The sequence below is a fragment of the Rhinolophus ferrumequinum genome, chromosome 18 (genome assembly GCF_004115265.2).
Source record: "Rhinolophus ferrumequinum isolate MPI-CBG mRhiFer1 chromosome 18, mRhiFer1_v1.p, whole genome shotgun sequence".
NCBI lineage: Eukaryota > Metazoa > Chordata > Mammalia > Chiroptera > Rhinolophidae > Rhinolophus > Rhinolophus ferrumequinum.
Window position 1 is genome coordinate 54056238 of NC_046301.1, and position 22442 is coordinate 54078679.

General features: G+C 31.8%; 1 protein-coding gene across 1 annotated transcript in view; it reads left to right on the top strand.

Annotated features, from left to right (window-relative positions):
* FSTL5 (follistatin like 5) overlaps positions 1 to 22442 on the top strand; it is a 631294-nt gene that overhangs the window by 164534 nt on the left and 444318 nt on the right. The window lies entirely within an intron of this gene.

Sequence of the window (22442 nt, forward strand, 5' to 3'; positions counted from 1 at the left end):
TATTTTCCCCAGGAATGTTGAGGCAATCTTAGTTCTTATTCCATGTTCAATCCAGACCACCTCATGAGAGTATATTCATGTATGAGGATGGTTCTCTGGGTTCATTTGAAAAAGGAGTTGTAGATATAATTAATAAATACGTTTTAAATCTAAGATTATATGAAATATATTATAACCCATGAAAATAGTTTATAAATATAGAATTTATAAAATTAATTTCTGACATCTTAAAGTACAACTGTATGACGTTTCTGATGGTTCAGTTTGTGACCCTTTAAAAATTGTATTTTTATATGGTACGATGTGACAGTATGCTCTTAGAAATTATTGGCAACCAATTATCAAGTCTATTATCTGATTTGAGAATTCCACTGTATCTCATGAGATCTCCAGTCTCAGTCATTTTATATCAATAAAATATAAAAAAGTAAATAAGCATTTATTACCTACCATTGCTGTTATTATATTATGGCAGTAATTGATATGTTCATTACTAGGAAATTATTATCAATTGCTTGTAAAATAATTCATAGGCCCAGATGGAAAAGTAATTTCTTAATGATGAACCAATTCTCTTTTTATGTAATTACATCACTAACAGATAGTACACAAATGAAATGAAATCATACCAGGTATTAACTCTAATTTCTACATCATTCACTTGAATTTCATTGTTCAAATATAACTGATACAGTCAGAGTTGCTTAGAATATAAATTGATTTCCATTCATCTATTGAAAATGTATTAGTCTTTCTGCATGTCAGAGGTGATATTCTGAATATTTGCATGTTTTACCATGGGTATTTTATTTCTAATATTCTGTTTTTAATGGTCTTTTTCTTAAACTACAGTTACAATTTTGTGCCTTGTGAAAACTTTCTGTTCCATATTGCAGCCTGGGAGAGTTTTGTGTGGGATAGAAAATCTCTGTTTCTCCTTGCACAGACAACTTCTCCATAAGGCAACGTTTTACTTTTTTCCTCTTAGTTTAATCTGGACATCAATCAAACTGAAAACTTAAATAACATAATTGTAGGTGAATTAAGTCTTTTTTAAAGTTATACGTTGAAGGAAATGTAATGTGCTCTAATGAAACTTCAGTTGTCACCACAGTATTGCATTTCAAAACATTATAGTTCAAAAATCTGTTTTCCTCTCATTGCTCTGTTTTATTCCTAAATCCAAACTCAATGATATTTAGAATCAGTTAAGATTTTTCCATCCAGCACACAGTCCCTTACTATCCTAGAAAATATTATCACCGATATAGTCAATATAAACTTGCCAAATATAGAATAAGTTCTGCGATCATAAATCTTTAGTGTTTTTAAAACCTGTTCTTACCTTTGTATTCCTACTACCATGATCTTGCTCCAGGCTCTCATTATCTCCATCTGGACTATTTTAACAGTGAAAAACGGTCTTGCATTTCACTCTTTCCCCATCAGAAACATCTTCTACATTAATGCAAGTGTTTTTTTTTGTTGTTGTTTTGTTTTTAATTAAAGCTTATTGGAGTGACAATTGTTAAAAAACAGGCAGAGGACCTGAATAGACATTTCTCCAAAGAGGACATACAGATGGCCAATAGACATATGAAAAGATACTCAACATCACTAATCATCAGAGACATGCAAATAAAAAGCACAATGAGATATCACTTCACATCTGTTACAATGGCTATCATCAACAAGACAAATAGTAACAAGTGTTGGAGAAGCTGTGGAGAAAAAGGAACCCTCATACACTGTTGGTGGGAATGCAGACTGGTGCAGCCGCTATGGAAGGCAGTGTGGAGGTTCCTCAAAAAATGAAGAATAGAATTACCATATGACCCAGCAATCCCTCTCCTGGGTGTCTACCTAATGCACTGTCTTTAATTTTATTTTAATCACGTAATTTGTCTAAATTCCTATCAAATCCAGTTCAAATTCCATAGCCTAGAACTCAAGTCTGGTCCCACCAGGCTCTTTAGCCCATAGACTTACTCTCTGCATTGAATCCTACACGTAGGAATAATAAACTAATTGCATTTTTTCAAACATATATCATACCCTTTATCACCTCTAGTCCTCCCTCTTTTCCCTTTTGTTATTATCATTACCTCCCATACCTTATTTTTTATTTCTTTTTAAGATGGGCTCATGAATCAGTTCCAAAAAAAAAAAAAAAAAAGCCCTTACTCATCCTCATACTAAGTTCTCTCTCTTCCACTTCCCCACCGCCTCCTATAATATATCTGTATTAGCAGGTGTTATCTTAGTTGTATGGGAAATAAGGTGTGTCATCCAGTTGGTTACATTTTAGATTCAATGAAATAGAGGAAAGCATAGTTTTAGATTTTGAGCAGTGTGTTATACCACTCTATTTTCCTTCTCTTGAGCCTAACTTCATACTCAGTGGGAAGTATAGTTTGATTTCTTCCAAAACAAAACACCTCAATCGATATTTTGATTTTTATGTACTCCCTAAGAAATTCTGCTGTATATTCTTCTACAACCTAATTCTTTTACATAATTTTATAGGAAATTTTCTGTCCTCCATATATATAGTCTTAATTGTCATTATTACCTTCCCCAAAATGCTGAAAAATTTCAGCCAACTGACATTTTTATTCTTTTATTATTCTTGTATTGTTTGTTTATTTTAGGATGGGGATCTATTGTTTTTGTCCTATCCCTTGCTCCTTTAAATACACTGCTCTACAGACAATAAAAATAATTTTACTTATTATCATCTCATTCTGCTTTCCAATTTGTTGACTCACCACTGCTCTAAGGTAAGATGTTGATATTAGAGAGATGATTTTCGTATAATGTATTGGTCATTTTCTCAAACTTGACTGCTTGTTTTACTTCACCAACATTTCTATGAGCAGCACCCCTATGTCATGTTGCTGTTTTCCTATTTTGAAATATATCCTCTGTGTACATGTTATTATTTTCATCTATTAGAGGCTGAGCTTCTTGAAAGAACTAACTGTGATATTTATATGTCTTCTACAACTGGTTTTAGTCCATCTCTCCAAATGATAAATATAGCCCAAACACATTATTTTTTTCACTTTTAAATGCATTCATTAAAAAAAGCAAAATGAAGCATAATTGTACACTTGTGACTCTGTGTTATTGTATCTTCATAGATTACAGAGAAAATGCTTCTGACATTGCTGTATGTCATGATATTCTGATAAAAAATAAATAAGATAAATATTTGAAACCTTCAACAACTTGGCAAAGTAATTTTAGTGTAACAAGATAAAAATATGTTAGTTCCAACACTAGCGTGGACAAAACAACTTAAAAATGTAGGGAAATGAAACAGTAGAGTAGCAAAAAAGAAAAAGAATTAAACTTACTTGTCTATATATAATAGGTCATATGACAGAGTAGGTGAACTGAAAGCTGCACTCTCTGCTAATACTCAATATGAAGTACTTTTGTTCACATATAGTTACGTCTATACGTCCAAAAAACAAAGTCCCCTCCCCTTGGAACTCATACAGAAGATGCTAGTCAATGTATTAAAAACTCCTAAGTTCCTAGTTAGACATTTCTCTTAAAGAAAACATCAGGTGTCTGTACACACACACGTGTGTGTGTGTGTGTGTGTGTGTGTGTGTGTGTGTGTGTGTGTACATTGTGTGTTTTATGGGTATTAGTGGGAGGCATAATAAAAGTCTTTGCTTATTTAAAATCTGTTTTGACAAGACTGATATTTCCTCTATTTTAATATCCAAAAGGATTAATAATAAAGGCTAGAGTGAACATATTTGGCTCTATGTGAACCAAATATTAGTATTAGCTTTAAATAATCAGATGCTAGAGACAGGTTTGGCAGGCAATATGCAATGTTGCTTATCACAAGCCGGGTTGTGAACACCTATGCAAACATAGATGGAATGATTGCTTGGCTAAAATGGTTTTGAGGAAATTAATATGTCAAACAAATAGTTGTCTTAGAATGTCTCTGAGGTCCCTTGTAAACCCCACACTACCTATTTATTTTTAATATCCTCTTCCCAAATGGCAAATTTAAATATTCAGCGTGGGATTTCTATTCTAAATTTCTGATATGAGAAAAATAATGTTTTCTTTTATATTTCTCCATGTAAATAATGTGCACTATTGCATATATGAAGTAATGTGCCTATTTGACTTATAAATACACTGCTTTTCAACTACATGTGTTTTTACATCTTTTATATCACTTATTTCAGTTGGTAACAATGACGCATTTTCAAAAGAATTAACTACATTTACATTTTACATTTGTATTTGATTATTACTTAATTACTTAACTGATAATGAAAGTATATTTCTTCCTAAACAAACTTTTTGTAACATTTTAGCCAGACACTGGACTTTGCTTTTGTCATATCATATAACTTTAAGAACAACACATTTTGTAGGTGAGGGAAAACTTGTCCAGGGAAATAAAATAATTATCATAGCCGTACAATTATTAGGAGAGGAATTAGAGTATTTTTAAAAATCAGTTAAGACTCTTGGTCTTAACTCTAATGTATTTAAAGCAAACAAGCAACAAAGAAAGAATCACTTATTTTCTTGAAACATCCATAAAGAAAGAAGATGTTAAAGGCGAACTCTTTCTTGGAAAAATTATCTTTACTAAGATTTGTCTGAAAGAAGATATATATTTTTTTAATTTACTTTTTTTCAGAGCAGACACTTAAATCAGGAGGCTCTTTGAACCACGTTCTTCCAATGATTAATGATTTCTACAAAGAAAACTTAATTTTATATAAACTGTTACTGCCAAAGAATAGACTGAGCATTTTTTTGTCTGTTGGTTATATTGTTATGTTTTGTTTGTCTATTATACCTTTACTTAATTTAGCAAGTCAACATCTTACAGAGTTACTTTATGTAATTTAATATTTTTCTTTTTTTCTTAGATCTAGGGACATCCTGCCTTTTAACTTTTCCTCTTCTTAAGGACTCTTTTTTTTTCCCTTTTCTTCCTTTAATTTCTTTCTTTTTACTTTTTTCTTTCCTTCTCTCCTCTCTCTCTCTCTCTCTCTCTCTCTCTCTCTCTCTCTCTCTCTCTCTCTCTCGGTTAATTTTTTATTGTTAATTTTGTTGCTGTTGTTGAGGAAAGTATTGATTTTGTTGAAGGTTATGGAGCCACATTACTTATTTTCTTGTTTTATATATAGCTCAATAAACCTTCAGTATTATGCAAAAAGAAATTTCATAAAGTGTAGCTTCTCAACAGTCCATAACACATATGTGTCAAACTTTCCTTAACAGCTGTGACTCTAGCCTGGAAAATTTTAAGATGGATGTAACAAGACTGTGTAAGCTAAACTAAATTAAAACTACTTTACTAAAAATTCCTATATTTGAGCAATGCTGTGACATGGTATACCTGTAAGACATATTTTGTGTGTGTGTAAAATATATCCCTCAAATCATTACATTAGTCAGCTTTCTGTGAAACTTTTATTTATACATATTAAAATTGTGAAATGATTGAGCAACAACTTTAGTTTTAAAATAGCTTATGTGTGTTACTTGCAGAAGAATCAGTAATCGGTTTAGACACTTGAAAATTGAAATACAAGCGTGTGTGTGTATAAAATAATATTTTTCTTATTTATTAAATAATTTAATTTATCCAAGAATTATATCAAATCATTCAGATATAAGTTAAAAGAGGCGATGTTATCCATAGGCAGGAAAAATAGGGCCATGCGGGAGGGAGTGGGGGAGGGAAGGAGGAGGCAAAGTCCTCAGTGAAGGAAAAAAGCCTACTATAATTCAGCCAGAACTGGATTTTGACAGCCCAGAGAGAGGATCCAAGACACCATCTCATCACTTTAGGTGAACATTAGCTGATAATAATAGATTAAAGTGCTATCAGCATGGTAGCCAAGACAAATCTCCAACACCTGAGTTGCCACAGTTCCCAGAGAGCCAGATAAGGACAAAAATGCCCTTTCCCAATGGGAAAGAGAGTTCAGCAAGGAATCACCGAGGAATGCCTATGACACCACCCTTAAGTCTTGAATATTCCACCTTCTTATTTTAAGTGTAATAAATCCCCAAGCCCACTTCTCTTTGGAGCAGCTACTCTACTCCAAGTCTGTCTGCTCTCGCTATCTTGAGAGTGTACTATCCTTCTCTAATGATTCTACTACTTGCTTGATTTATTCAGTACATCCTTGGATTGCTTCCTGAGACCAACACCAAGAACCCATTTTCTGGCTACAGTAGTATTAGAACATACCATTTTATAGTGTTTCAATGACATAATTATGACATTTAGAGAAAAGTGTCTAGTACACAGAAGAAAAAGTGGGAGGGGAATAGAAAACAAGTCAGTTATTCTTGTATTCTTTTTATGTAGAAAAGTTTAGTAGGTTTGTTATGTCTAAGGTAGTTGTGACTGTCCATCTTGTGTAAAATTTTTCCAGTGAAAGATCTAGATTCTTTTGCTTTTCAAGCAACGAGTTGGTCATTAACTGAACTAAACCATTATTTTATAAATACGGAATAGATGTACCCCAACAAAAGATACCCCAAGATAAGGAACAGGTTGTATATTAGTTTTTAGGCCTGCCATAGCAAAATCGTATAGACAGGGTGGCTTAAACAACAGACATTTATTTTTTTTACAGTCTTAGAGGTATAAAGTTTGAGATCTGAGGGTCATGAGGGAAGGATCTGTTACAGGGATCTTTCCTTGGTTTATAGATGGCCATCAACTTGTGTCTTCACGTTGTTTTCCGTTTGTCCATTATTGTATCAAAATTCCCTTTTCTTGGAAAAGTACCAGTAATATTGGAGTAGCATCCAATTAATTATCTTATTTAACATCATAATCGCCTTTATAGTGATCCTGTCTCCAAATAAGGTCATGTTTGGAGTAATCACATTTGTTAAGATATTATTTCCAAATAAGTTCACATTCAGAGTATTGAGGGTTAGTACTTCAACATACTAATTTTTGGAAGGGACACAATTCAACAACTAACTGGTTATTTTTAGGTATTTCTTTAAGTGCTTTTGAAAATACCTTTCAAGATGATTTCCTGAGTAATTTATTTAGCGTTTTTTTTTTTATACTTAGCTGTACAAAGTTAGGATTTAGTGAGATCTACAATGTACAACTGGAGAATCAAAAAATCAGGATGGATATTCTCAAATCATAGAGCTATAAGCCAAATATTTGCATGAACTGAAATTTAGGCTTTCCCAATCTCATCAAGCTGATTAGTATGGATCAAAAAAATACATGTTTTCTTGGTATAGCTCCATATTTCTTACCACAAGATTTTATTGCAGCTCATTTATTCCTTTGGCAATAAGAAAATTACACACACACATGCACAGACACACACACAAACACACACAATCACAAAGTAAGAAATGTACACACACAATTATACTAAAATGTATTAGGTCCCTGGTGTTTTGCACAGCATGTATCTCATCTGGAATAACCTCTAAATTACTAAACTAGTATCTGGAAACTTTATAAACTGTGATAGATTATCTGCAGTCTACTGATAATTGGTGAAAAGAGAAACATTATTTCCAAGGCATCGAAACTGAATTTCCACATATACTTAGCAGTAGAAAACGAAAATCCCCATAATTTTTTTCACCCTTATGTGTCTCAGCTCAGTGCATGAAGGGCATGAAGAGTGCTATGTTCAGTACTGAGCAAGTTTTGATTTATCACTTTCTGCTACATTTAAATACATTTTCTAAGGAGAAAAGGAAACAAAGGAAAAAATAAAAAAATAAAAGGTGGCCTCCACAGTAGATATGTAGATCGCATTCCTTCCAGATTTATTTATACTGGGCATAGCAAATCTATGTCTCAAGACAAATCCCATCTGGTCTTCCTAGAGATTCTAAACTACCACATAGTTTGTTAAACCAAACAAGCAAACAAACAAACAAACAAAAACTTAATCACATCAAAAGTAAAAGATAAGAGACACAAATTAATATTCACCCCTCTCTAGTCCAGACAAAAATTTCATTTAATATTATAAGTTGAGAGTATCAGAACTCTGAGAATCTCTTGGGCTAAAATGATTTTGCAAGATGATCTAAGTCCCTAAAATATATAAGGGTAGACTTATTCTCTTGTCACATGAATTTGGAGCACTTGATAAAAAATCTAGAAGGTGGACTTGTACCTGAATTCTGAATATAACTTTAAAAGGGATCGTAAATGTTCATTGGAAGTTAAGGTCAAGTAACAAGTGGAGTGGGCCCATTAGAAATGTGAAGGATTAAGGTATAATAAAAAATTCAACATTCCCATGAATAAACATGTGTTTTAGAAAAATTATTCAAAACAGTTGATGTATGCTTATTGATAAGTTCTCCTTTACACGTAATAGAGATGCTTTAGGGGATATCTTAATAAATTTACATCAACTCTGAATGCTTTTTGATTAATTAGACAATCATGCTGCTATAGAAAATAAAATGAAGCAATGTAATGATGAACCGACAATTAAAGAGGGTCTTGTTACAGAGAAATTATTATACATTTTTAAGAACTCAGAAAAAAAAGCACTAGGAAGTATTTATTCCAAATGGAACTTTTTAACTAGAAGCTAAAAATCCTGTTTCACAAATTTCTATTACTACCATGCTGCTTTCTAGACGGCAAACACAGGGCATTATTAATATTTATAGATTAAGAATGAAACGACATGATAAATTAAATATTACCTGTTTTCACAGAAGAGAACAGTAAACTGACCAAAAATCCCACAGATGATTTCCTATGGTAGCAGAAAAAAAAGAAAATCCACAGGGGAGGTTGAAAATACTTAACCTTTGATATTATTAAATCTCCCACTTTACTACATGCCTTAGATTTATTGAGGTAAATAATAGCTACTCCCAGAATTTTAGCTAAAACTTTGTATTATTTAATTCAACATAATTTAGCTTCATCGTATTATGCAGTTTTGAGAGAAAAAACCTTAACAATATACATGTAATTTGTAAATCATGTTTAAGGAGTTGCTGCAAAGCTCTGTAGAATCTAATAGAGAATTTGGTAAGTCAGTTATTAATTAGATAATCAAAAACCACAATCAGTGAGCTGAAGTGTGAAAATGTCATTTTCTGCTAGAGGGGAAATCTGACTTGAAATTTTCCACCTTAGTCAGATGACAGCCAATCAGAACACGCTCTCAGAGACAGTCTTCAAATTACATTAAAAGCCACCTTCAATGCAGTGTCTTTATTTAATACCCATTATATTTCTGGGTCACATTACAATTCAATATGGGTCTAAATCATTGCAAGTGTGAGTGGTTAGTGTCTAACATTTATAAAATTTAAATAAAACTAGAGGGAAAAAAGGATGTCACTTAAAAATATGTTATTTATTATCTTTCCTGAAATCTTTTGTCCCAGTGATTCAAATCTGTATATAATTCAAAATTCATGGAGATACATTACTAGATGCACGTACTCTCACAAGATCACTATTACAGCAATTTCCAAAGCTTCTTAGTAGGTTCAGAAATTATTTAAATCACTGCTCACTAATTTTTACAATTAGACATGTGGCAAGTGAGAGCAGAAAAAAAATGCCTTTTGACTTCGTTAAAAATAGCATACTATCATATCAATACTTAGGCAAGGTCATTCATTGACACTAATGATAACCATAACAATAATAATAATAATAATAATAATAATAATAATAATGCATATTATGTTCAAAACAACAATAGTTGGGCAAACTTTTGTGAAAAAGTTAATTTTAGGAACTCTTTCTACTAAATTTCATCAATCTCTCACAAAAGGTCAGACATTAGACACAAACAGTTCATAAAAGCATAAAGTGTAAATAAATTCTGTATTTTATGTAATGATTTTCTTTATATGAGTGTCTTAAGTTTCTTTCATATGTTTGAGTCTTTTTAAATAGGAAATTTATTAAAGGGGAATTAAATTATCAAAGGAGGAACCAAGGCCACTGCAGTATTTCATTTGCAGCAAGCATTATCCATAATAAATAACCCCACAAATGAAACTAGCTATGCCTGCTAGTTTCAAAATAGTTTTGATTTATTTTGTTTTAATTTAAAACTAACTTCTTAAAAATACTCTTCTTGTAAGTATACACAATATGTGGAGGATTTTAAAATGTATCATTTTAGTATAGAACACTTTGGTGTCTTTTAGTTGTCGATATGAACTTGCTAAAACAAAGGGAGACATTCTGTTTTAGTCATTTGATATCCATTTACAAGTACAAGGGGGAAAAAAGTCACTGTCATGCATTTTATTCAAGTGTTCTGCAAAACATTTTACTTAAATAATTTCATTTAAACTACAGCAAATATGTGAGAGTTATTTTATTCCAGCTCTACTAGTGGTAAACTGGGGCTAAACAAAACGCAGCAAGTGGCATAGCTGGAATTCAGACTTAGTTCTAACCTCAAGTCCTATGCTACTTCTTTCATAATACCTACCATTATGTGTTGGAAATACAGTATACACCAACACACACACACATACACTCTCTCTCCCACGCACACACACACGCACGCACCCTTATTTCCTCCCTTGAAATAGTCTTGTAAATTATAATATTCTTTCACACTTTTTATAGTAACTAAACATTTTTATAGTAAACATTTTTATGGTAAAATTTACATATACATGCAAACAGTATTTCAATAAATATTTGCATGTATTAATCAATGAATGCTTAAAATTACATATAGCCTCATAAAAATATGCATTACTATTATTGGTAAGATTCAGCTTTTAGAGGAATGGTCACTTTATCCATAATTATAGTAATAGGGAGCTAGCTGAGAGAGGAAATATGGATACTGATCTCAAAATTACAAATCTGGCATATAAAAATTTTATATCAATTTTTCCTCAACTGGAAAAATGAATGTGTTTAAATGATAGTCCTCCAAGTGTCTTGAGAAATAAAAGTCTTTAGTTCTATGGACAAGCCTGAAATTTCACTTGTGATTATCTAAATAGTAGTGGTTTAAAGAAGCTGCCTCAGTGACAAAATTAAATTTAGTTAATGGTGCCTGCCTTAGAGGACCTAGAAAGACAGGACATCAAGTTATGAAAATTAAATGACAGATAATCGACAGGAAAGGTAACAATAGATGATGATATCACACAATGCCCATAATTCCATTTTCAAATGAACAGTATGGGCAAGAATTTTTGAACTCATAGGAAGGTACAAATTAGAATGTTCTGGAGGGTTACCTTAGAGGAAAAGAGATTTATTAGCTCTCAAATAGGGAATAGCCTTGTATAGAGTATCAAGCAGAAAAGATTTTCTAATTTATATAAAAATATTATGCATGCAGAACAATTCTAGGTTCTGAGACAAAATATTTTCAAAAGCAAATGGGGCTCTTTCTCATGGAGCTTATGATCTATTTAGGAATGTTTATGGAAATTATCAAATTTTATCCTATGACTTTGTTTTTAATAATACTATTAAAGGTTTTAAATTTGAGAGGATGGTATACAAATAGTTGATTAACTTTTACTCATATTGACTTTTTCTGTGTGTGTTTAAAACTCAATTTTTATAAAATAAAAAGATTCTATTACAACAAATATGTATTATGTGACATTAACATGTTTAAAGCAATATAGTCAACACCTATTATTGTATTTAGCATAAGGAAAATACATGTTCACCAGTTGGCAGAAAACTAATATTTTTAACATTACATAAGTTCACCTAATTTGGGCAATCAAGAAAATTATATAATTGCAATGTGTGTTTTATGAATTTTAATAATTATTATGGTGGACTTAGATCATGTAATAATGATAAAAATAGTGATAAAATTGTTAATTGAATTTGGTAAGAAAGACATCTTTTATATTAATGGTCATGTACTAACTGCATTATATCATTTTTTTTTTTAAATTTATTGGGGTGACAATTGTTAGTAAAATTACATAGATTTCAGGTGTGCAATTCTGTATCACATCATCTATAAATTACATTGTGTGTTCACCACCCAGAGTCAGTTCTCCTTCCATCACCTTATATTTGATCCCCCTTACCCTCATCTCCCACCCCCCAACCCCCTTACCCTCTGGTAACCACTAAATTACGTTCCCCAGATTAATTTTCAAACCCCGTGGCCATCCTGTGGTCACCGACTGCCCTCCAATCCCCTCACCCTCCCCCCCCCCCCCCCACCCCTCCCGCCCATCTAGCAACCCTCAGTTTTTCCTCTTTGTCTCCACAACTGTTTCTGATTAGTTCATTCACTTATTCTTTTCTTTAGATTCCGCATATAAGTGAGCTCATATGGTACTTATCTTTCTCCGTCTGACTTATTTCACTTAAAAAGCTAAATTACCACCACATTTCAACTTTGGAAATGTTGATATTGTTCTGTTCTTTGGAGACATCTTTTGCTAAAAGTCAGTTTGGGAAATGAAAAGAGCATTTCCAAGGTTAAGAGAATATCAATTTAATATGAAATGATATCTAGTCAATAAAGAGAGTATGTCCTTCAGAATGCAATATATATGTGTTTATAAATACACATATATTTCCTTCCAGGGTAAAGTGAAGTCTGTAACACATTATTTATTTGCTTATCACATCTTTAGGGCCAGTATACCAGTTAAATTATGAATTATGCAATGGTATCATTTAATATTTTAAGATATATATAACCAGTTATCTCTTCAAATTCACATTTCTTTTCAAAATAAAGAGAAAACTAAAAACACCCAAAAACAAATTAAAAGCATATATAACCAAAAGAGTATATATGAGAAAACTTCACCAAAGAGTTACATTTAATGAGCTACACATGGAACAAAAATTTAAATTTAATAGTTTTCATATTTACCTACAAATTAACTCGCTGTGTTCCCTGATTTATTTTCATTGTGGCTCATGACTCTTTCCAATCTTGGATTATTAAGTTAGTTTTCTCATTCATAAATGAAACTTCTATGATAGTTTTGTTTTAAACTATCTTCTGAGGGTCTTCTTACTCTTTTAAAGCTATATCAGGCTTGCATTTGGTAGAAAGCAGATAATTTAGCAGGAGGTTCACTTCTAGAAATAAATAGCAAGCATTGATATATACAAGAAGAGTATTACAGTTGAAATTTGAAACAGATTAGTTATTTTTAGCCAGTTACATAGCATACATGTTTCTACATAATGACCAAACATATTAACTAGGCACATCCAGGAACTCATTTATTTTGTGGTAACTATTTATATAAATTTCATTGTTTAGAACATAGTAAAATTCTGTATATCTCAATCTGTCTACTTCTGTTTTTAGTATAAGAATAAATACTGAACAAGCAAATAAGGTAAATGAACATTCAAATGTTGAAACTTATTTTTACTTAATTACATCATCGATAATAAATGTATATCTGCCTAACTTTGCTTGATTTGGTGTTTCAATGTGATTTTAGTTTGGGCTCTGGGAATACTTTGAAATGCTAGCTTTGTCATGCTGAGCGTACAAGAAGCCGGGATTGGTCTTCTGTGTAAACTGCTCCCTGGGTGTAAATTTAAAGCATAGTTCATTCTTCTAGGCAAACGGGACACCACTTAGTGAATTACTGTTTGTGTTAAAGGCTAATTCAATAGCACACCTCTGAATTAGCTTTCTCAGGCAGCCAATTCTCACCCAATAAATTGTAGGGCACAGAGCTGTGGAGGCTAGAAACAGTACTGAAAATAAAATCTCCAAAGTCATTTATATACCAAGAAACAACTCTAGATGTATATTTCTCACCCATGTATGTTACTTTTTGTTGATAGTTAGATATCATTGACTTTATTAAAATATATTAATTTGAAAGCTTGACTGAATTTCTTACCATTGTTACCATTATCTCAATTGTTATTAGAATTTCTATTATGTGAGTGTCTACATAACATTAAGAACTATTTACCTAAAGTGTATTATTGTAACTATCTGAGGAAGTGAATGTAGAATACCATTACTTCTAAGACTTTATTTTGATTCTAAAAAAAATGAAATATAAAATCTGATGAATTATTACATCTAAGTTAAATGTGGGAAAATATGCATCTTAGAATTAATTAAATGAGTATATTTTTTTCAAAGTTATGTCTTTGCTGACTATATGACACCTAAATATTCTTGTAATCTTGTATAAAATAATAATTTTATAAGAATAAAAGTTCAAGCTCTATTACAAGATGTGTGCTTCCAGCCAAGATGAAGGATCAGAGTAAGGATGTAGCTTCCTACCTGAAAAACCTAAAAAATCAGAACAAAATATATGAAACACTATTTTGAGTCATTGGGCATCAAGGAACATAGGACAATGATTCTGAGACACAGGCAATTAATGATGTGAGAGCTATGCTTGCCTGAAACCAAGGTACAGGAAAAGGAATCATATAAAGAGCCCAGCACTCTCCCTAAATTGAAAGACAGAGCTGGAGTCTGAGGAGGGTACTAGAACTGAGTTCAAAGGAAAAAGTACAGGAAAGGAGAGAACTACATTGAGAAGAAAATCTGGTCATATGGACATATGCAGAAATTTGTTCTTGAGGCTCCAGCTGAGTTCTGAATAGCATAAATATCAGAAAATATCAGGTGTGATCAGAAAATACAGTGAATATTTAAATTAAATAAATTATTACAGTAAAAGACACATTGCCATTAACCCCCCTCAAAATACTCCTCCTTGCTTCAAACACACTTATCCCATCGTTCTTGCCACTTTCTGAAGCAGCTCTGGAAGTCCTCTTTCATGAGTGTCTTTAGTTGTGCTGTCATGGCTGCCTCGATGTCCTGAACTGATTCCAAACATTTACCTTTCATGCTCATTTTGACTTTGGGGAAGAGCCAGAAGTCAAACAGCGCCAGTGATATGAGATGGATGAGAACACACTGTAGTGTTTCTTTTTTTTTTTTTTATTAAATTTATTGGGGTGACAATTGTTAGTAAAATTACATAGATTTCAGGTGTGCAATTCTGTATCACATCATCTATAAATTACATTATGTGTTCACAATCCAGAGTCAGTTCTCCTTCCATCACCACATATTTGATCCCCCTTACCCTCATCTCCCACCCCCCAACCCCCTTAACCTCTGGTAACCACTAAATTACGTTCCCCAGATTAATTTTCAAAACCCCGTGGCCATCTTGTGGTTACTGATTGTTTTCTAATCCCCTCACCTTCCCCCTTACCCCCACGCCCCCCGCCCATCTAGCAACCCTCAGTTTTTCCTCTTTATCTCCAAAACTGTTTCTGATTTTTATTTGACAGAAATGGTTGTACCAGAAGAGATTCATGACACAGAGCATTGTTATGGTGGAGGATGAAGTAAACACATTGCATGATATAATTAGTAGACAAGGACATCAAAAGAGAGATAATAGCTATATTCCATAAGTTCAAGAAACTAGAGAAAAGATTTAACGTATTAATTAGAAATATGCAAGATACAATTAAGACCCAAATTGAACTTCTAGAGTTAAAAACGGCAATATCTGATATGAAAAATACAATGAAGGAATTAGCAAATTAGACACTGCAGAAGAAAAGATTGTTAACATTGAACACATACTAATAAAACTTATTAAACCATAACAAAGATAGAAATAAAAGTAAAAAAAAAAATTCAGAGTATCAGTGAGCTATAGGCCAACTCAAGGGGCCTGATATAGTACATGTAACTGGGATTCTGGAAACAATATGTGTAATGGGAGTCCTGAAAGTTATTTTTCAAATCTGGTAAAAATTAAAAACTGACATATCCATGAAGCTCAACAAACCCTAAAGGCCAGAAAAATAAAGATAAGTGTGTATGTATTTCAAAAATTATGCTTTAACTTATAATATTTTATTCTACATATTTTATAGAGCAATTTAATTTATATACTTTAAATATATGTAGTTAAATGTACATCAATTATATCTTACTAACACTGTTAAAATAAAAATTTATGAGGATTACATATAATGGATATCTTAAATTTGTTATTTTATGTAGGAGGACTTATTCTACTTGGCTGGTCTAGGAAGGCATTAGCTGTCTCCACCCATTAGGTAGATATCCTAGGAATCTTTTCATTTATTAAGAAGTAAGAGAAACAAGAAAACAACACTTTTTCCAGTCTGGCTTGCATTCTGATTTGTAATATTCCATTAGCTAAAGAGGGTCACATGGATGGGAAGAGCAAAGAAAAGAATGACCAATGCATATTATTCCTGTGTTTTGAGGCTAACATTAGAGTATAAGTCTCACAACTTTGATTAAAAAAATGGAAAAAATAAGTTTGTGCAGAAGTCTAATATTTAATTTACATTAATTAAGAACTATGGACATATGTATTTAATCAGAGTTTATAAATTGTACTTATAAACAGAACTAAAAATTGAAAAAAAAAATCACTCTAATCACCTACTCAATCCCAACTATATATTTCCAGAGTTTTTAAAAAATAATGTTGTTGTTTTATAGTCCAAAGACATCTTTATGTCTTTGCACATCAGTTTACAAAAAATCTAATTTAGTTTGGTTAACTTTTTATACATTTTATGAAACATGTTCTTTTCTCATGGATATTTTTCACTATTGAAACCAATACTGTAACAAATAACCTTCTGCTTATGCTAATATAGCTGAGCTACTTTTTCTATAAGTGATTAAAACAGAGATACTGCTTCGTTTTAAGACTTTATATATTTAAACTATTTCTAGATCATACCACATTAATAAATAAAACCAACTTAAACAAACATTATCAATATTTGAGAATTGCCATTTTAAATACATTTTCTTCAAAATTTAGAGCTAAACATTTAAAAATTGTAGCCAACATAATTGGTAAAAAATCAGTTTGCATTATTTTGCATGCCTTTATTAGAATGTGCCAGCTTTTTTCACATTAACTTGTGTTTTATCTTCTATGAAGTGTGTCAGAATCATGTTCATCTTTTCCCACTAAATGATGTATTGCCATTTGTTTGTAGTAATTATTTATATATTATAAATACTAATCCTTTGTGTATTATATGTGTTGTAAATATTTTCCTCTCTTTGTGTATTTTTCATATACATAAATATCTAAATTTTATTGAATAAAACCTATCAATATCCTCCTTTTTAATATGGGATAATTGGATACGGCTTTGATACATTCTTAATTTTTTAAATTTTCTAAAATATGTCTTATATTTTCTTATAAGTGCAAAGTAATTTTGTGTGTCATGCATCAATTTTCACACATTTTATTTGTCTATGTTTTCTTCTATTCTTATTTTTCAGTACAAAATCTGTATGTTTACATTTTTTTAAGAAATGGACTATTCTATTTACTTTTGAATTTCATTTATTTCTATTTTACTATTCATTCTTTCCTTAGTTCTACTTTATTCAGTTGGTCATACAGACTGACATAGACAGAAGTTTTTATTTTTATTTCTTGATCACAACAGCCTGGTAACTAGTACAACTTCACTATGACATCAATCCCCCATGTTCTTTTTCTTTCTTCTCTCCCATCTTTAGAATGTGATTCTTATTCTTATAGTTTCAAGGATCGTGCACTTCCAGCCATCTCTCTGTGTTTCAAAAATGAAGATTAAGGAGCAAGGGTCTATTTTATTGGTCAACATTTAAAATTCTCTTATATTTCTGTTATTATTAATCATAACCATGTCACATGACTACCCTAGCCACAAGGGTTACAGATACTGAATATTCCAAAGCTGGACTCTTTTGCAAACTCCACACGCAGAACCTGTTTTCAAAAGGACATGGAAGTCCTTAGCTGGGACTAGTGTCCTTACAAGACACTAGTATTGTGTCTTCTGCCAGTTTTGTGTCTTATGAAAATTCTCTTTTAATGCGTTTTGTTCTTCAGTTTTGATTTCTTATATTAAATAATTAATTTCAAGATTTCCGCTTAATATTAAAGTACATAAGGATAAATATCTTTGTGTGGTTTCTATATCCTATAAGTGTTCCTATAGAATGTTATTGTTTTGCATTAATTTTTCAAAATTCTAATTGTAGTTTTTATTTTTATTTAATACAAGATTTATTTAGAACAGATTTTTAAAATTTATTTGCATTATTTACTTGGGGGAGGGTTATTCTTTTATTACTGATTTAACTTTGTGTTGCTTTGAGGTCAAATAACGTGGTATAGAGGAGTCTCTCTCCTGGAATCAGTTAGGGTTTCCTTTGAATTTAGGTATATAATCAATTTTTGTAACTGTTCGTTAGACATAAAAAGAAGAATTTGCCATCTCTGTACAGGACATAGTCTCTGTTTGGCAAAACCAACCTCAAATTTAAATGTACTCTTTGAAACTGCGAACAGTATCAAATTCTGTATTTTCAATTATATAGAAAATACCTGAAAGTCATTGAAAGAAAACAAAACAAAACACCTCTCTGTGGGATAATACACAAAGTGAAGCAATCTCATAGCTGTTCCTTTTGGATTTAAAATATTTCTACCCAATTTTTTAAAAGATGTGTTTGGTAATTCTATGGTGACCTCAAATTGTGCAATTTTATTAAAATAACACAAAATGCTTGTTATTTGACTCTATCAAGGCAAAATTAACCTACCTACTTTAAAATGTATGTCAGTTCTGTGAAATAAGTGACTCATTTGTGAATTGAATTCAGACGGACACATACAGATTATAAGTTAGCAGTGTGTAGTATTATGTCATTTATATGGGTAAATAAATGTATTGCCGATAAGTTAGGTTTTCCTATAATATATAATTTTTTTTCAAATTAATAATGTCACAAATTAATGGAACATAGTTAAACTTTAAATTAATAAATTAAAAAGTTTACAAAAGTGTATATTTTATAATTATCTAATCACATCATGATTTAGATGAGTTAATTGTAAAGTTAATAGAAGGACTTACCATCCTATTTTTGAAGTTGTGCACTCAAATTGAAACCACAGACTCATATTATACCATAGACTAGAGTACAAATCTTCTAAATATGGAGAGCAAACAGCCATATTTTCACAGTATGCTCTAAAAGACCTACTTAGATTGCCTGTGATAATACATTTTAAGGAGAGAAAGGGAACTAAAACAATCCTTTGATCAGACATCTATCTTCAGGGCCTTCAGGCAGAAAAATGTCTAAATCATTTCTAAGAGTGTGTCTTGTATTAATAAGTATAAGGAACCTTGCCTGGAGCCAATAGTAAATGGTCATATTATTTAATGTTATGCTTAGTTCTCTATAAAGCCATCATATTTTTGTACATGGTTATGTTTTTAAATAAAATGAGAGTTCTTAAAGTTATTACTGTAATGGTTAAACTTGAGTTACATAACAACATTTTCAGAAGCAATTAACAGTTAGATTCCACTTACCTGGCCTGATAGAAACAAAAACATAACAATTAACACCTTGATCATTTTATTCCTGAGTTTAATATCATGTCTAAGCATTCTTTACATATTTGTTTTCTTAAAAATAAGGAATTTAATTAATCTGTTGATTTTTAAAATGAACCTAAGACCTTAACCATGTTTATTTTGAAAGCCATATGTCATCTCTTCACTGCATAAAAATGATTAAATCCAAAGGGATTCAAGTATATGGTGATGGAAGGAGAACTGACTCTGGGTGGTGAACACACAATGCAATATATAGATGATGTATTATAGAAATGTACACTTGAAACCTATATAATTTTACTAATGAATGTCACCCGAATAAATTTAATGTGAATAGAAAAAGAATGATTAAATCCACAGATATCATGATTTCTTATACTTTCTAAGTAGCTATCTGATATCCAAAACAAAGTTTAACAAGAAGTTGCAGATATTTCCCACGGCATTGGTTAAAAGCACTATGCAGTTATTTTTTCTTATTATTATATGATGACTTAAACTATTTTTAATGACCTCAAATTAGTGTATAATGATCAGTTGAAAACCACTGCATCATATTCTATCTTTTCCTTGTCTGGAATTTTATCTTTTTTCTTACTTTACATTTTTAGTTCCCCTGAGGCATATTTTTCAATAAGGTCAAAAAGGAACTATTGATTGTGTCTGACAAATGTCAAAAGTCTTTTCTATCAAAAAGAAAAAGAAAAGAACAATACCTAAATGTCGGATCAAAGCCAGTAAGATGAATGGTGTCACATTAAAAAAGAAGATCCATTATTTTAACACTTTCAACTCTTATACAGCCTTAGTTACTTGTCAAGTTATATTATACTTCTGTAAAGCTTTCTTTTTTTAAGAGATTATTTTAAATTTAATGTTCTTTCAAAGAGGTTATATTTTCATTACCTTCAGTGAGTACACATATAAGAGCATGAAGGCTATGTATTTCAAATAAGTAACGGATCAGTGAATTTGGTTGTAGATACATCTAAATCTTCTATCCATATAATTGTGTTGATAATTATGTTAATTAAGATATTTCAAGGAAAGTCATTATTTTCCTACTGCTATTATTCTAAAAAAATACATAATTCTATTTTAAAAATTATATTCCCATGTAAGGACATAATAATATATGAAAATTCACAGATACTATATACATTTAAAATCTCAAAACAGATTTCAATAATTTTGCAGGAAAATTTGCTGTAAGTTTCTTTAGTCAAAAGATATAGATTTTAATACATTATGGTATTTGACTTTTAAATTGCATTTACACTATTGTTTCTGAAATATTGTATAGATATAATGATTTAAATATTAGTGACTACGTTAATTTTGAAGGTATGCTTTCAAGCCCAGGATTAGTTAGTGCACATTTAACATCAAACATTGCAGACTTCTGCTTCTGAGTGAGACAAAGAATATTGTAAGATATTATCATCTTCACTCTAATCATGAGAAAAATCAAGATAACTGACAGAGTCATAGTTTTAAAAACCCACGAGAGATATGAGGATGCATTCAGAAATTTTAGTAAACTAAAACCCATGAGTGACAAGCCCCTCTTAGGAAAGAAGACAGCTAAGTCTGCTTTCATCTTTGGTGGAATGGATGAAGGAGAAGGATTCACCAGAGAACAGGATAAGGAGAAAGAGCCAAAATTAAAATACAGTAGTAGGTGGTGGTAGTAGTAGTAGCAGTAGTAGTAGTAGTAATGGCCATGTGTTTTCTGGAATGATGGTTTAGAATCCTGAATGGCCCCAGCCTCCGAGTTTTCATTTACTTGCCAACTCTTCCCAAAGTCTTCACTTTGAGCCAGAGTTGTAGTCGAAAGGTGAAAGACTAGAGCAGAAGAATGGATAGAGGGAATTTTCCTGAGACATTTGAGGCTGAAGACAGGATAATTGAGAGAAACCAATCTGAGGCCTTCTGGGCCTTCGGTAACTAGAAGGCTGTGGCTGCTGAACACTGAGAGGAGGGCAGACAATTAAAATCAACTCCTTACAGCTAAACATTCTAATCCATGGGAAATATTTGGCATGACTGTTGCAGACAATGTAGCACATAAACTGAAAATGATGCCTCAGAGGCACATTCTGTCTTCTCCCCATCTGGAGAACAGAAGCCTGAGGATGGTGGTAGGATAGGAAAGGTGAGAGGAGTTTTTCCAGGCTTTCCACAATGTGAATGTGGGACCACAGCGCTTCAAAGAGTGAGATGAGGGCAGCAGGACAGATAGCACTTAAATGTCATAAAGCCAGAAGCAGGAGGAGACAGCAAAGAAAATTCCTCAGAAAATCAAGTAGCTGAGAGCTAAATCTCCCAGAGTTTTGAGAGTTGGCACGGTGCTGTAAATCCAAAAGAGATTTTGACAGCGTCCTTGGTGCTAAGATTCGAAGCCCTGCTGAAGGGGATGGGCCTCATGGTACTGAACTCAAACTGACTGAAGCATCAGCGTCACCTAGTGCTTCTGAACAAGAAGCTTATCGACACAGAGCCTCACATTGTCTTCCTGACAGAAAATTGTTGTGCCATGTTCTGAAGATAATAGTATTTATCTCACTTCTGCCTTATGTTTTCAAAATTATGAGATATAAAAGGAGTCATAAAATGTACCATCCTGAAGAGATGAAGCCATTCATAGAAGCAAATGTACAGATGGCCTTGATGCTCAAATTATCAGGGAATTTTAAAATCTTGTGATAAATATATTAAAGTATATAGCAGAAAAGAATACTTGACTGGATTACGGAAGAGACTGGCACTATTTTAAAAAGTCCAAATGGAGATGTTAGGGGAAAAAAAAAAATTCAGCATAGGTATCAGAAAAAAAAAAAAAAAAAAGGACCCAGGAGAGGAATTGGGGAACATGAATGCTGATTTAAAAAATTATCTAAACTGAAATATATGTTGACAGAACATTTAAGACCTGTGGAACAATAAAAAATATTCTACATATGTAAACTGGAGTCTAAGTAGGAAAAAGAAATATTGGAACAGGAAAAATATTTGA